Source organism: Dasypus novemcinctus, chromosome 26 (assembly GCF_030445035.2).
Source record: "Dasypus novemcinctus isolate mDasNov1 chromosome 26, mDasNov1.1.hap2, whole genome shotgun sequence".
NCBI classification, from domain to species: domain Eukaryota; kingdom Metazoa; phylum Chordata; class Mammalia; order Cingulata; family Dasypodidae; genus Dasypus; species Dasypus novemcinctus.
Genome location: NC_080698.1, coordinates 2,746,574 through 2,760,385, shown reverse-complemented (window position 1 = coordinate 2,760,385; position 13,812 = coordinate 2,746,574). Strand labels below are relative to the sequence as shown.

General features: G+C 39.7%; 1 protein-coding gene and 1 pseudogene across 19 annotated transcripts in view; one reads left to right on the top strand and one right to left on the bottom strand.

Moving 5' to 3' along the window:
• ULK4 (unc-51 like kinase 4) overlaps window positions 1-13,812 on the top strand; it is a 659,217-nt gene that overhangs the window by 375,335 nt on the left and 270,070 nt on the right. The window lies entirely within an intron of this gene.
• LOC105744692 (putative sodium-coupled neutral amino acid transporter 11) lies at window positions 8,107-9,566 on the bottom strand (annotated as a pseudogene).

Genomic DNA, 13,812 nt, shown 5'->3' with positions numbered 1-13,812 from the left:
ATGAGCTCCCTGTACCCCTGCTCCTTGCAACCTGTACTCTTTATTTTCTGCCTCTATGAATTGGCACATTCTCGGTATTTCATGTGAGCAGAATCATACACTAGCTGTCCTTTTGTGTCTGGCTTATTCACTCAACATGATCTCTCCAGGGTTCAGCAAGGTTGTTACACGTATCAGAACTTCATTCCTTTTTATGGCTTTTGGAGAAAAAGGGTGCTCACTGGAACACAGAGTCTGATATGACCACAGGCAGAGAATTTATTGAGAAGCTCTCCCAATGGAGGGGGTCTGAAGAACAGACTTCAGCGACCCCACCATCAGGCTGGGGGTCTGAAGAGAGACTTCAGCCCACTCCTGGAAGGGGGAGGTGTTTGAATTTATACAGAACTTTCCAAGGTGGGGAAATGATTGTTGGCAGGAAGGGGTCGAGAGTCCAAGTGAGGTGTAGGGGCCAATAGGAAGCCCTAGAGGTGAAAATTTTCCCTGATATGGCTAGAAGGTAGTAGGCTAGGGAGTTATGGTTGCTTGGAATGCTGCAGGAGCAGATGTTCTTTGATCTGTAGGGATTAAAGGGTTTGTTTATCTCCATTTGATATGTAGGTACTGAAAGTTTTTATCTCCCTCTGATATGTGGATAGTGAAGGTTTCCATCTCCCTCTGTTATGCAGGTAGGGAAGGTCTCCACTTCCCTTTACTCCCATCTCTGTGGCTTCTTTTTTAACCTGTGGGGGAAGTGCGGTGCCTGTAGGCTTATGGGGGAGGGGGTTAGCCTTTCCCCGATGCATATTAGGGGGAACTGAGCTGCAGCTTGTTAATTATTGCAAACCTCTAACATTCCTAACTCTTTGTTTATATATGTGTGTTTGTGTATATATATATATAGGGGGGGACCTGGGTATTGGCGTATATGGTACTGGGCAGGATGGGAGGGTAAGGGGATTTGGGGTGTTGGCTTGATCTGTCTACCCTGCTGTCAAGGGGCAGAGAAAAGAAGTTCCATTCCATACTGTACAGTGGGCTGTGTTTTCAGGTTCGCAGGTGTTGGTGTTCTTGTTCACGCAGCAGAAAGATTCCATTTACATGTTCCTGGGTTGTTGACTGTGTGATTTGATGTATGATTTGGACAAGAAGCTATAAGAGACAAGGACCAAAAAGAAGCAGTAGCAATACTATTAATAATGGTGTTATAATGGGTAAAAGGATTGATTTTAAGGGTGAAGAAAAATAAGGAAGGAATGAGGATAGCCATGAGTGATTTCCATGGTTATTATCTCAGGCTCTCTCAACGATTTTTATGTTTTCTTTCAGGACTTAAGTTTTTTTGTTTTTTTTTACCTGACCAGTTCCGTTAATGTAAAAACAATTTCATTTATGATTGCACAGATGCCTAGTAAATCCTGTTGGATTAGGGACAGGTTATCTGTTATCTGTTATTGGGGCAGGGGAGATTTAAAATTCTCAACTCTTTTTGATATGGTTGGGTGGAGAGGAAGAGCAGGAAGGCATTGTGGGATTCAGCTATTGTTCCCCTTTTGATGTTGAGATGTTTTGACTTCTGGCTCAGCGGCTGGCACTACATTTTTGCAGCAGGAAAAGATCATATACATGATCATGGGTGACATCTTGGACGGCTGTCTGGATAAACTGAGTTATTATATGGAAGACGTGTGGACCTGCTGATAGGAGGAGAATGAGAGTTATAATTGTGGTAAGGATAAGGATTAACCAGGAAATGTAGGGTGGGCTGTGAGGTTATGGCTTCCAGGAGTCTGAGGAGAAGGATTAATAAGATTATACATTCAGCATTAAACAATGGTGTTAATGGTTGACAGTGAAATGATTTGATGGGCTTATACACATAGAATTTTAGCTGGAATAAGAGACTTTAGATTATTAACTGTGGTTTCATAACAGTGTTTTTGAGTGATTTTTCATGGATTTAAGATTCCCAACCAGCAGAGCTGCATACACCAGTTACGGTGATCAAAATGACCATATTTTCCCCAGTTTATATAGTTTGAAGCATAGGCAATAACAAATTATTATTACTTCCCTTTTTGGCCTTGGAGCAGCTGGCACTTTAACTTGTAATTTAGGCTTAGTCCATTGTTGTGAGGATTCAGTTACAAGGTCACAAGAGTCCCCTTGCAGTGTCGGCAGCACTGAAAGCATACCTTGCCCCCTCTGAGAGAGGGAGGGACCCATGTAATCCACTTTCCTTCGTGCTGCTGGAGTCTGTGCTTGGCCAGTATGTTTCATCCAGTGAGGTAATGGCCATAGTCATTGGAGTGAGCACGACGGACATTAGTTGGTGATGTTTATGGGCTGCTGGTGAGGCAGTTGGAACTGCTGGACTAGGCACCACAAGGTCTGGTATCCATGATATTTGCTTTTTTGGTGGAGTCACTCTCCTGCTTTTTGGGTTTCAGTGGTATGGTTCTGGATTTTCATGAGGGCATCTGCCTTAACAGTCCCAAGAGAGATGTTAAAGAGGGGGGAAGGGAGCAGGGACATGATAAATCGTTATCTGTCACTGCTGGCAGGTGGTCCATATGTTCTTCCACAGATTTCTCTTCTCCACAGAGGGCAGCTCACAACAGTTTGTTGTTCTTGTCTTGCACTTTGTTTTCTTCTCACAATTGTGACTAAAACTCAAGTGGTATTTGTTTAGAAAGTTGACTCTGCCACCAACCCCAGCCAAAGCCAATACTGGTACTGGCTATATCCAATTTACAGGGTAAGTTAAGATCTGTCCCCTTACTGCTTGAGCCTGTGTTATTGTTTTAAAAGCAGCGTGCTGGGAGGGGGGCTTTCATTTCCATGCATAACTTTTTCTGGTTAACATATATAATGGTTTTAATATCTGAGCTAAATGAGGGATGAAGGGTTTTTAGTATCCCAATGATATGAGAAAACATTATACTTTATCAGTTACAACAGAGGGTACAATTTTTTGTTTTACTTTACTAAGCACCATTTAAGAATGAGATAGACAGTCAGGACTTTGTAGCTTGTTTTAATTGTTTACTTATTGCAGGCTCTTAAGATAAACCAGTTTTATTTTAGGACAAAATTATCTTTTTTCTTAAGAATAAAACATTGTATATATCATACATACATAAGTTATTAAAATGATTTTGGAAACTGTCTCAAAGCAAATTTTTAGAACATACAATTATTATGATTATATTAATTAGCAGGTGTTTTATTTTAGCAGTGTAGGACAAACTTTTCATTATTTTATGAAAACTTAAAATTTCCTATGGAATTAAAATTATTTTTCCTTATTACCACTGTAATATGTAGACTGAGGTGGCTTCTAATCATCAATTCAATTTCTGTTTAATAAGGATTTTTTCTAATTAGCCATTTGAATATTTTAGTTTAAGTAATGCTTTTACAAACTTTTTATAACTATTCATAACCACAAAGAGTATAGTTACTCTGCCTTCACAGAACACATTCCTTTACTCAATGCTACCACAATATCTTCTACAACTTGTCATATGCATTTAAGTTTTGTCTTACATACTTCCATTCTGATTTTATGAAAACCAGCCATCTTATCTTAGGACAAAACACACTTTTTTGAACAAACTTACCAAATTTCAGTCAGCACTCCTACAAACTTTTTACCTTTTTCAATATCCATTTAAGTTCCACATTCTATTTTATTCTGTGAAGAAAAATAAACTATTAATTTGAATTTAGACAAGAACTGTCTTTTATGAAGAGATTTGTAGCAGTTTCATCAGTTAAGACTTAAAATTTCCATTAAAGATTTTTTTAGCATTCATACCTATTTATTAATATAAGTGCTTGTTTAATTTTTGGACATTTGAATAGAGTTCTTTTAGGAATTAATATTACCATCTGGAGATACTAAAATATACCCTGGTATTGAACAAACACAAAAAGTTATGCTGCACAGAAACACAAAGTTTATTACTTCTTTGGTATGGCTATTTTTACTGCCTTCAAAATTTCATTTTTTGGAATTAATGTTATTTGTAATATGCAACCTTGTTTATGGAAACATGTTTACTAGTAATCAGCAACAGTTAGGAATATTTGAGCATGGTAAATGCTCTTAAACTTTAACACTTTAGATAGATATTTAGCATGTATATTTTGGATTATTGCTTTTTAGAAATATGCTTAGACTTAAGAGTCAGTTGAAAGATTACTTGTAAGAGGCAAGCAATTGTAGGTTAAGGAAGGTTATTCGGGACAGCTGGGTATTGGTAAGTTGTGAGGGATCAGAGGAATAGGATCTGAGAAGGTGTTTGATTTGGGAGAGATCAGATTGAGAAGGGGATGTGCTGTTTGCTTCAGCCACTTCCTGGAGAGGGAGGGCAGGAGCTGGGGAAGGAGCCTGGAGAGTGGGGAGCTGGGCTTGAGAGTGGGTGGGGAGAAGGGAGCAGGTTCACAGGGAGATGTGGGGGCAGTGGAGGAGGATGGAGTAAGTTGGGGTGCTGATGAGGTGTACAGCAGTGGAGGAGGGACGTGATTGGAGAGATCTGAGTTGGAAAAGGGTTTTTTGTGTATGAAGGCAAGGAGGGGTGGGGAAGGGAGGCAGACTCCAGCTCTGACGCCTGTATGAGGAAGAGAGAAAGTTGGGGTGGAAGGTGGTGAGGACCGGAGGGGAAGAAGGGAAGTCAGAGCATGAGGAGGGTGGGGTGGACGTGATGTCTGAGGAATAGATGGAGGAGGTGCAGGGGGAGTCTGATCAGCTGGATCAAGGTTGATGGTTTTTGGGGGATTTGTGGGGCAGAAAGGAGAAGAAGAAAGCTTGCTAAGAGGTTTTGTTGAAAAGAAGAATAGGATTGACAGAGGGAGGGGCAGATACAAAGAGGAGAGAAGTCCTGAGCGTAAGGAATCTCGCAGTCTGCCACTGCTCTGGATAAAGTTCTTTAAGTCTTGGAGAACTTGGAAATTAAAAGTACGTTTTTTCACCATTGACTTTCATTGTCCAATTGATATTGTGGCCACACAGAGGTCAAATGGAAAACGAGTTTCTTGGGTCTGGTGTCTGCTCAGGTACAGAGTTTAAGGTTGTGAAAGAGACAGCCCAGAGGTGTGGATTTTGGGTGGGGGGAAGAGGGGGAACATCGAAATTGAATTCCCTGTTTTAGGTGGCTGGGCCGAGATTAAGGGTCTTTAGGATGGGGGAGATTCTGAGTGAGACAGGCGTCCCTGAATCAGTCAAATATTTCCAAGGAAATGGGAAACTGCACTTGGAGCCAGATGTCTCTGGAGCCAAGGGGTTTCTGCCCACAAGGACGAAGGCCTCCCGCCCGCCGTGGCCCTCGGGGAATGGTGAGGATCCTGACCCAGCACTAGGTGTTCCCAGTGGGTTGTCCTGACAATGGAAAAGGAGAGAGAGGGAGAGACAGGATCCTCCAGGAGAAATCCTTAACTCACCAGCTGAGATTCGATGTCTGGCGTTGGATGGGTGTTCAGCCATTGCAGAGGGGAGATGCCTCACTAGTCAGTCAGTATCAACATGACCCCAGTCCTGGGTTTTGGCGCCAAAATGTTGGAGAAAGACGGTCCTCACTGGGACACAGAGTCTGATATGACCACAGGCAGAGAATTTATTGAGAAGCTCTCCCAACGGAAAAGGTCTGAAGAACAGACTTTAGTCCCCCCCACCAGCATTGTAGGGGTCTGAAGAGAGACTTCAGCCCACTCCTTGAAGGGGGAGGGATTTGAATTTATATAGAACTTTCCAAGGTGGGGAAATGATAGTCAGTGGGAGGGGGTTGAATAGTACAGAATATATATTATGATATAAATACTGTGTATATATACCACATTTTGTTTATCCATTCATTCATTGATAGACATTTGAGTTGTTTCTGTCTTTTGGCTATTATGAATGTTTCTGCTATGAACATTGGCTCACAAACATCTGTTTAAGTCCCTGCTTTCAATTCTTTTGGTATATACCTGGATTTCTAATTTATAAGGTAGCTCTGTGTTTAATCTTTTGATGAACTGCCAAACTGTTTTCTGCAGTGGCTGCACCATTTTACATTCTAACCAGCAATGTCAGAGAGTTCCTGTTTCTCTGCCTCCTTGCCAGTACTTGTTATTTTCCATTTTAAAAATAATAACCATTTTGTTGGGTGTGAGTAGGCATCACATGGTTTTGGTTTGCATTTCCCTATTGGCTAGGGATATTTAGCATCTTTTCATGGGCCTTTTGACTATTTGTGTCTCTACTTTTCCCCTTTTTAAATTAGAAATGTTGAAGATTTACAGAAAAATAATGCAGAAAATACAGAATTCCCATATTTGCTATTTTAATTATTTCATATAAGTGATTACATTAAATATGGATTTGCATTGGTTAGTATTGACATCTTTTTTTAAAAAAAGATTTATTCCCCCCCCCCCCCATTTGTCTGCTCTCTGTGTCCATTCTCTGTGTGTTCTTCTGTGTCTGCTTGTATTATCAGGTGGCACCAGGAAACTGTGGACCTTTTTTGTTGCATCATCTTGCTGCATCAGCTCTCCATGTGTGTGGCGCCACTCCTGGGCAGGCTGCACTTTTTTCAAGCTCTCCTTGCGGGGCGCACTCCTTGTGTGTGGGGTATCCCTCCATGGGGGCGCCCCTGCATGGCACGACACTCCTTGCACTCAGCAGCACTGTGCATGGGCCAGCTTACCAAATGGGTCAGGAGGCCCTGGGTTTGAACCCTGGACCTCCTATATGGTAGGTGGATGCTCTATCAGTTGAGCCACATCCACTTCCCAATATTGACATCTTAATGATAAGAAGTCTTCCAGGCTATGAGTATGCCTTGATTTGGACATTTCTGCAGACTTGGAACTGTAAGATTTTCCCCTAGTAAAATTCTCATTATAAAAGCCAGTTCATTTCTGGTGCTTTGCATTGGCAGTCCTGTGGCAAACTAAAACAAGATTTATCCAGTATTGGGTCAGCAACTTTTATGGAAAGAACCTTTGTTTCTCCACTGGATATAGTTTAGATGGTCGTTATATGTAGTGCTTGTTTCTGAACTCTATTCAGTCCATTGGTCAATTTTTCTATCCACTTTGTCTTAATATGTCATAATAGCTGGTAATATAATTCCTCTAACTTCATTTTTTCTTCTTCAAGCTTGTCTTTGCTAATGTTGAACTTTTCGCAAAGTGAATTGTTGTTATTAGGTATAGTATATTCTGATTAGGTAAAACTTGGTTATTTTATGATATCTTTTAATATTGACCAATTTTTAAAATTTTTTCTCTTATTAGACAATAGTTTAAAATTTAAATTTAAAATGGTCCATCAAAAATTTTTACTATGATTTTGGATTCATCTATTTCTTTTTAATTCTATTTTTACTTTATATTTTTTGATGTTCTATTATGAATACATATAGATTTAGGTTTATGACATATTTTTGTTGGCTTGACCCTTTTTGGTTAGCAGATGTCTCTTTTTATCTCTAGTAAAACTTCTTGCCTTTAATTCTACTTTGGTCTACTTGCACAGCCATAGCAGATTTCTTTGGGTGAGTGTTTGGCAGCCTTTTTTTCCAAACTTTTTTCAACCTTTCTGGCCTTTGTATTTTAAGTATGTGTTTGTGTGGAGAAGAACATAATTGTCTGTTTGTGTGTTTTTCCATAAATCTCACCTGGTAATCTTTGTATTCAAAAGGGAGTATTTTTGTATTCCATACACATTGCATAAAAATTGCTGATATAATAGAAGTTACATTTACCTTCTTTTCATTCATTTTCTGCTTGACCTACCTTGTTTTCTTTTCTTCTCTTGCCTTTTTTTGTATTAAAAATATTTTTCCCTTGTCTTGACTCATTAAACATTCTTTTACTGTTTTTAGTGGTTATAATGGAGATTTTTGTAGCAGATATTCATGAATTCTAATATGCAAATTATTATATTTACCCCCTTTTTAAAAAAACAAAACATTTATTTTGTCCCAGAAAATAGCCAATTTTCTTTTCTTCTTTACTTCTTACATTGTACTCAAGAGTAATGAAAAAGTGAACATTTTATAGTAATATAAATGGAGACTAAAACATGAGTGGATATTATATGGTGAAAACATGTATATTTTTAAAGCAGTCACCTCACTGAAAGATGCTGATGTTTAAAATGGAAAGTTGTGTTGTCAGCTGAAAATGAGACACGGGTGTTTGTGAAGGAGAAATTGTCAGGAAAGCAGTAGAACATTTCCTGCCCATGGGTATAGTCTTCAGGATGTGTGATGGCCTTGACGAATCCAACAGCCATCACCACAGCAGCAGTAAGAAGTATGACACAGGACATAACCTCATCTGAGTGTGTTCTCTATTCTTCAGACAGTTTTTCAGATACCATGCTGATGGAATGATGAAAATTAGAGGAGCTGCACAGAGGACACCCTCTGCAGGAAAGGGGTTGACAGCAGATTTTTGAGCAGGATGGTGATAAGTTGGAAGCAAAATTTAAATATGTGCTATTTGAAGAAGAAAAGCCTGAATTAATTCAGATATTATAGGATGGAGTCCTAGATTTGAGTGATGCCAGTAGAGACTACGAAGGGATGGTATTCAACTCTAAAGCTATTCCAAGGCAATCAAACAGCAATGACGCTAGTGTGGCTACAGTAATGATAACCACTGTGATGAAAACTTGGAGAACTGTTGAAAGATCCCCACAGAAAAACACATTGGTAATTACCTCTCTGACAAAACCTTCCAAATGTTACCAGGTCATCATTTCTGCAGTAATTTTCAAATAAATCTCCTGGTGTGAAGCCAGTAAATATCCACATGTAGCAAAGAGTATACTGATCAATACAGAAACCAGGGCGGACACATGGATGATGCAAGACCTGTTAGCTACTATTGGTTCTTCCAAAGAACCATAAACTAAGGAGCAGTTATGGTGGCAAATAAATGCAAATGACATAACAACAATAGCCTGAATGACGTTGGGCTTTGCAAACACCCAGCCATCTTCTGTTTTTGGTGTGTGTGAACCCAGTGAAACTACTTTTGCCATTATAGTTCCTAGAATACAGGTTGTTAAAACTGTAGAAATAAGGGATATCTTTCCAAGCTTTGCTGTCTCTCAGTACAAGGATGAAGGCAGGGTACAGGCAACTGTGGAAAGCACAATAATGAAGTGGCAACCAGTAAACACATTTCCAGGATCAATTCCTGGTATTCTTTGAAGAACTTGCTCAAAGTATCTCCAGTTATTATGTTTTAACGTATAGCTATAAAAGGATACAAAAACTGGAAAACAGAGGAGGAGATACCCTGTAAAACCAAAGGTTTTATTGACGAGAACTGGTAAGTGTCTGTTCTAGAGAGGGACAAGTCTGTAACATGAAACCCAGAATAAAAGCAGTATTCCCAGTGGAAAACCAGCTTGCTTCATTGAACAAGGCAATCCTGTTATACCAGATCCTATGATGGAGTTGACAACATTAAAGACAAGGGTGGACTGACGACAAGTTTTCTTTATGTTCAGAAACGAGAGTTTCTTTGTCATCTAGAGCTCTCTGCGGCAGGACGACAGGCAGCTGCCCCTCGTAACGCATGGCTACACGGTCTTCCTGAAATTGGGAAGGTTCATGGGCCTGGGCAGCCGGCTCTTGCCCAGCCAGCCTCCTCCCTGACCTTGGCGACCACGGCCACCGGGGTTGGCGTGCGGCTGTGGAGCCGGAGGGAACCAGTTCCGTGGCTGTTTACCACGCCCCCTTTTTAAAAAAATATTTATTTATTTATTTCTCTCCCCTCCCCCTCCCCCACCCCAGTTGTCTGTTCTCTGTGTCTATTTGCTGCGTCATCTTTGTCCGCTTCTGTTGTTGTCAGTGGCACTGGAATCTGTGTTTCTTTTTGTTGCGTCATCTTGTTCTGTCAGCTCTCCGTGTGGGCGGCGCCATTCTTAGGCAGGCTGCACTTTCTTTCGCACTGGGCGGCTCTCCTTACAGGGCGCACTCCTTGCGCGTGGGGCTCCCCTATGCGGGGGACACCCCTGCATGGCAGGGCACTCCTTGTGCGCATTAGCACTGCACATGGGCCAGCTCCACACGGGTCAAGGAGGCCCGGGGTTTGAACCATGGACCTCCCATGTGGTAGACGGACGCCCTAACCACTGGGCCAAGTCCGCCGCCTACCCCTTTTTTGATGTTACAAGAAACTTAGAATCCCTATATTCCATTTATCCTCCATCATTTGTTTTATTATTATGTATTTTATTTCTACAAGACATATAATTTCTTTTGTATATATCCTTATATTTAATCACATAGTTACCATTTTTGCTTTTCCTCATTTCTTCCAGTTACTTCTTTGTTTTCACATGATACCATTCCCCTTTGCTGGAAAATTTCCTTATTATTTTTCCTTTTAGTGCCAGCTTTCTGTTGAAAAATCCCCCAAGAGTTTTTATTTGTTTTTCTGAAAACATCCTGTCATCTTCATCTTTGAAAGATATTCCCGTTGTGTATAAAATAATAGGTTGGCAGGTGTTTCTTCCAGTGTGGAGTGAACCACATCCAAACCCAGTGTGGATGCGTTTTTCTGCTTCAGTTAAGGTATGGACCAACTAAATCAGGTTGGGCTTTAAACCAGATTGCTGGAGTCCTTTATGAGGACAGTGAAAGTCACGTGGAGGGAAAAGGCGTGGGAGCAGCCAGGAGTGGAAGTCAGTGGCACCTGCAGGATAAAGGAGAAGATGCTGACAGGTGCACTGTCCTGTGACGGAGTAGCCGGGCGCCAGGGATCACTGGCAGCCAGCCCAAGAGCACCCAGTCTTCTGGGGAGAAAGTGTTGCCTTCCCGATGCCTCAGTTTGACACTTCTGGCCTCACAACTGTGAGCCAATAAATTTCTGTTGTTAAAACCAACCCTTTTTGTGGTATTTGTTTTAGCAGCTAGGAAACTAAAACACTTCCCTTTTTCATTATTTTACAAAAAAATTTTTTTTTAACTTTTGGATTTCATTGTTTCCATTGAGCATTCAGCTGATATAGAGTTTTTTCTGTGCAATTAATGTCTTTTTGTCTTGATTGCTTTTAATATTTTTGCCTTTGGTTTTTATCGGTTTTACTATGATGTGCATGTGAGTTGTTTTCTTTCTGTTTTATCCTGCTTTGAGTTAGCTAAGCTCTTTTGAATCTCTAGGTTAAGGCAGTTTTCTTTTTCTTTTTCAACCAGTTGTACAAATTTCTTGACTATTAGTTCTTTAAATATTTCCCATGCCTCAGTCCTTTTCTCCCCTATCCCTTTTATTCTGTACTTAAATTATACATATGTTAAATATTTTGAATGTCTCATGCATCTCTTATAGCCTTACATGGTTTTCCATTTTTTTCTTTTCTTCTTAAATTTTTTTCTTGTATTGACCTGTCTTCTATGATACTAATCTAGTGTGGAGTTGTCTCTAAGTCTTATCAAACCCATCCATGTAATTTTTAATGTAGATATTTTATTTTTCAATTCTAGAATGTTCATTTGATTCTTCTTATAGATTCCAATTTTCTGGTGAATTTCTCCATTATTTCATTCATTTTCTCCCTATTTTCTTTAACATATTTTTCATATTTTAAAAAAATCCTTTTAAAAATAATCCCAGTGTCTGTCTCTACAATTCCAACACCTCTTTATTACTGGTGATATTTTCTTGTCTCTGCAGTTCTAGAAAATTTGTATTGTATGCTAGATATTATATAACTGTGACTATTACAGACAGTGTTATATTGTCTTCCAAAGAGGTTCCCCTCTTCTCGCCCCCTTTTTTGATGGGCAGGTAGAGTAAGGGATTGATCACCTTAATGCAACCAGAAAATAAGCTGGGCCAGGGCTGATGTGTGTGTCTTAGTTTCTTAAGTATAATACCACAGACTCTGGGAGATTTCATGTAGCCTTTTACAGACATTTCTGTTCAGCTTCTAACCTTTCTGCAGCTGCAGAACCCCTCACGGGTTTGTGGGGAGACTGCTGTTTCATTTGAGGACCCTCAGGTTTCTTGTTTCACTTATCCCACACAACCTCTAAAGCCATGGCTAATTTTTTATTCCCTCAGTAAGGGCCCTCTCCCTGTACCATGCCTCTTTTTCAATTGTCTTCCAGAATCATCAGATGCCCCTTGGGGAAAAATGATTGAAATCATTAGAATACAATGGAAAGTCTCTGCTTTCAGGAATTTTAGTCATTGCTTCTGTAGCTCTCTAAAAAATATGATTTGGAATTTATCTGGGTTCTTCTTATTGTCAAGATGGTAGTATTGGCCTGCAATACTTATTATATCTTAGTTAAGGCTGACATCTCCTACGTCATGACATTCTGCTTTTATCTTTATAAATTTCATCCTTTTGCTTTCTTTTGGTAACCTCATTTTCCCCCTAGCTTTTTAAATTAGATTTTTAATTCTATTATTTTTATTTGTATGTTTTTATTGTTACAAGTATCTATTGCTATATATTTTCCTCTGATGACTGCTTTAGCTATTTTGCAGATTCTTTTATATTACATTTTTATTATTCTTATTTTCATAAAATTCTGTAATTTTAGCCTGCCTTTCCCTCATGAGTTTTTAAATAAAATTTAAGAGAAAGCTTTTTAAAATTTAAAAAAAAATTAATTTCTAATTTTAGTACATTGAGTACATTTCTGTTTGGGGGATATTCATCAATGTTTTCTTCATAGCATATGATATGGTGAATTTTTATGAACACTCTGCATGCACTTGAAAACTACTCTCTCTTATTCTCTTCTTATAGGGTTCTAAGTTTGACCTATCTCTACAAAATATGTCTTTCTGAGTATGTTTTCAGGTCTTCTATATCCTTACTAATTTTATCCCTTCGTCTGCTTCCATTAATATGTTTCTGTCCATTTCTCCTCATGCCTCCTGGTTTATGAAAGTTGTTGCTGTGTGATTAGGCACATATTAATTATGATTTCTTTATTGAATACAGTGATCCATAGGCAAGATTTGTTTAAAAAGTTTATCCTTTGTAATTTTTTTCTTTTTTTCTCTTCAAAATGAGTACAGTGTTCTAAATAGAAAACAGATGGATTTATGTCTGGTCATTGTATAACCATCTCCCAACCTCTTCTCCTCCCATGGGTATCATTCTTTCTAAATGAGAGTTGTTCTTAATTAATACTCTAGTTCTTAATAGACCTTAAAATTTGGCTCAGATACCCATTTATTAGTGAATTGTGGGTCCAGTTCAGCTTCATAGACTTCGCATCTTGACGTTTTTGGAGGTAAGCGTGCTTTGGAGGAATCTTTCCAGCATCCCTGCCTGTACGTTTCCTGTAGATACCAGAGTGAGAAGCCCCTCCGGCCTTCCACTGCTACACCCCGACTTTGTGTGTCCCATGACAGATTGCATGGCTGTTCACAATTCACTGTGTTGTCCTACAGGATTCTTGCCAAAATGCTTTTGCAAGAACAGTAGCACAGTTCTTGTCCTCAATAGTAAAGCAGTCCAAACAGGGTCACGTTCCATCGAGGTGGGAAGGAGAGGATGAGCTGGAGGACAGCAGCCTGAGGTGCTCAGGAGTACAGGAAGTGGGGTCTGGCTGGTCATTCGGCGCTGCCTGCGTCTCTGTAGCAGGGAAGGCGTTGCTAGTCAGGCAGACTCTAGTAAGGAGTCTGCTATTATAATGCTTTCCTCACAGATGTAAATATAAAAGAGCGTATTCATCTCCCTGAATGGTTACTTCCTGACTGCAGAATGGGTGACGTTTTAGATGAGCCATCTCTTCTTCTTAATCCCACAGGGTTTCATAGTGGAACGCAAATGAGACTTATTTTGCTAGCAAATCAAAT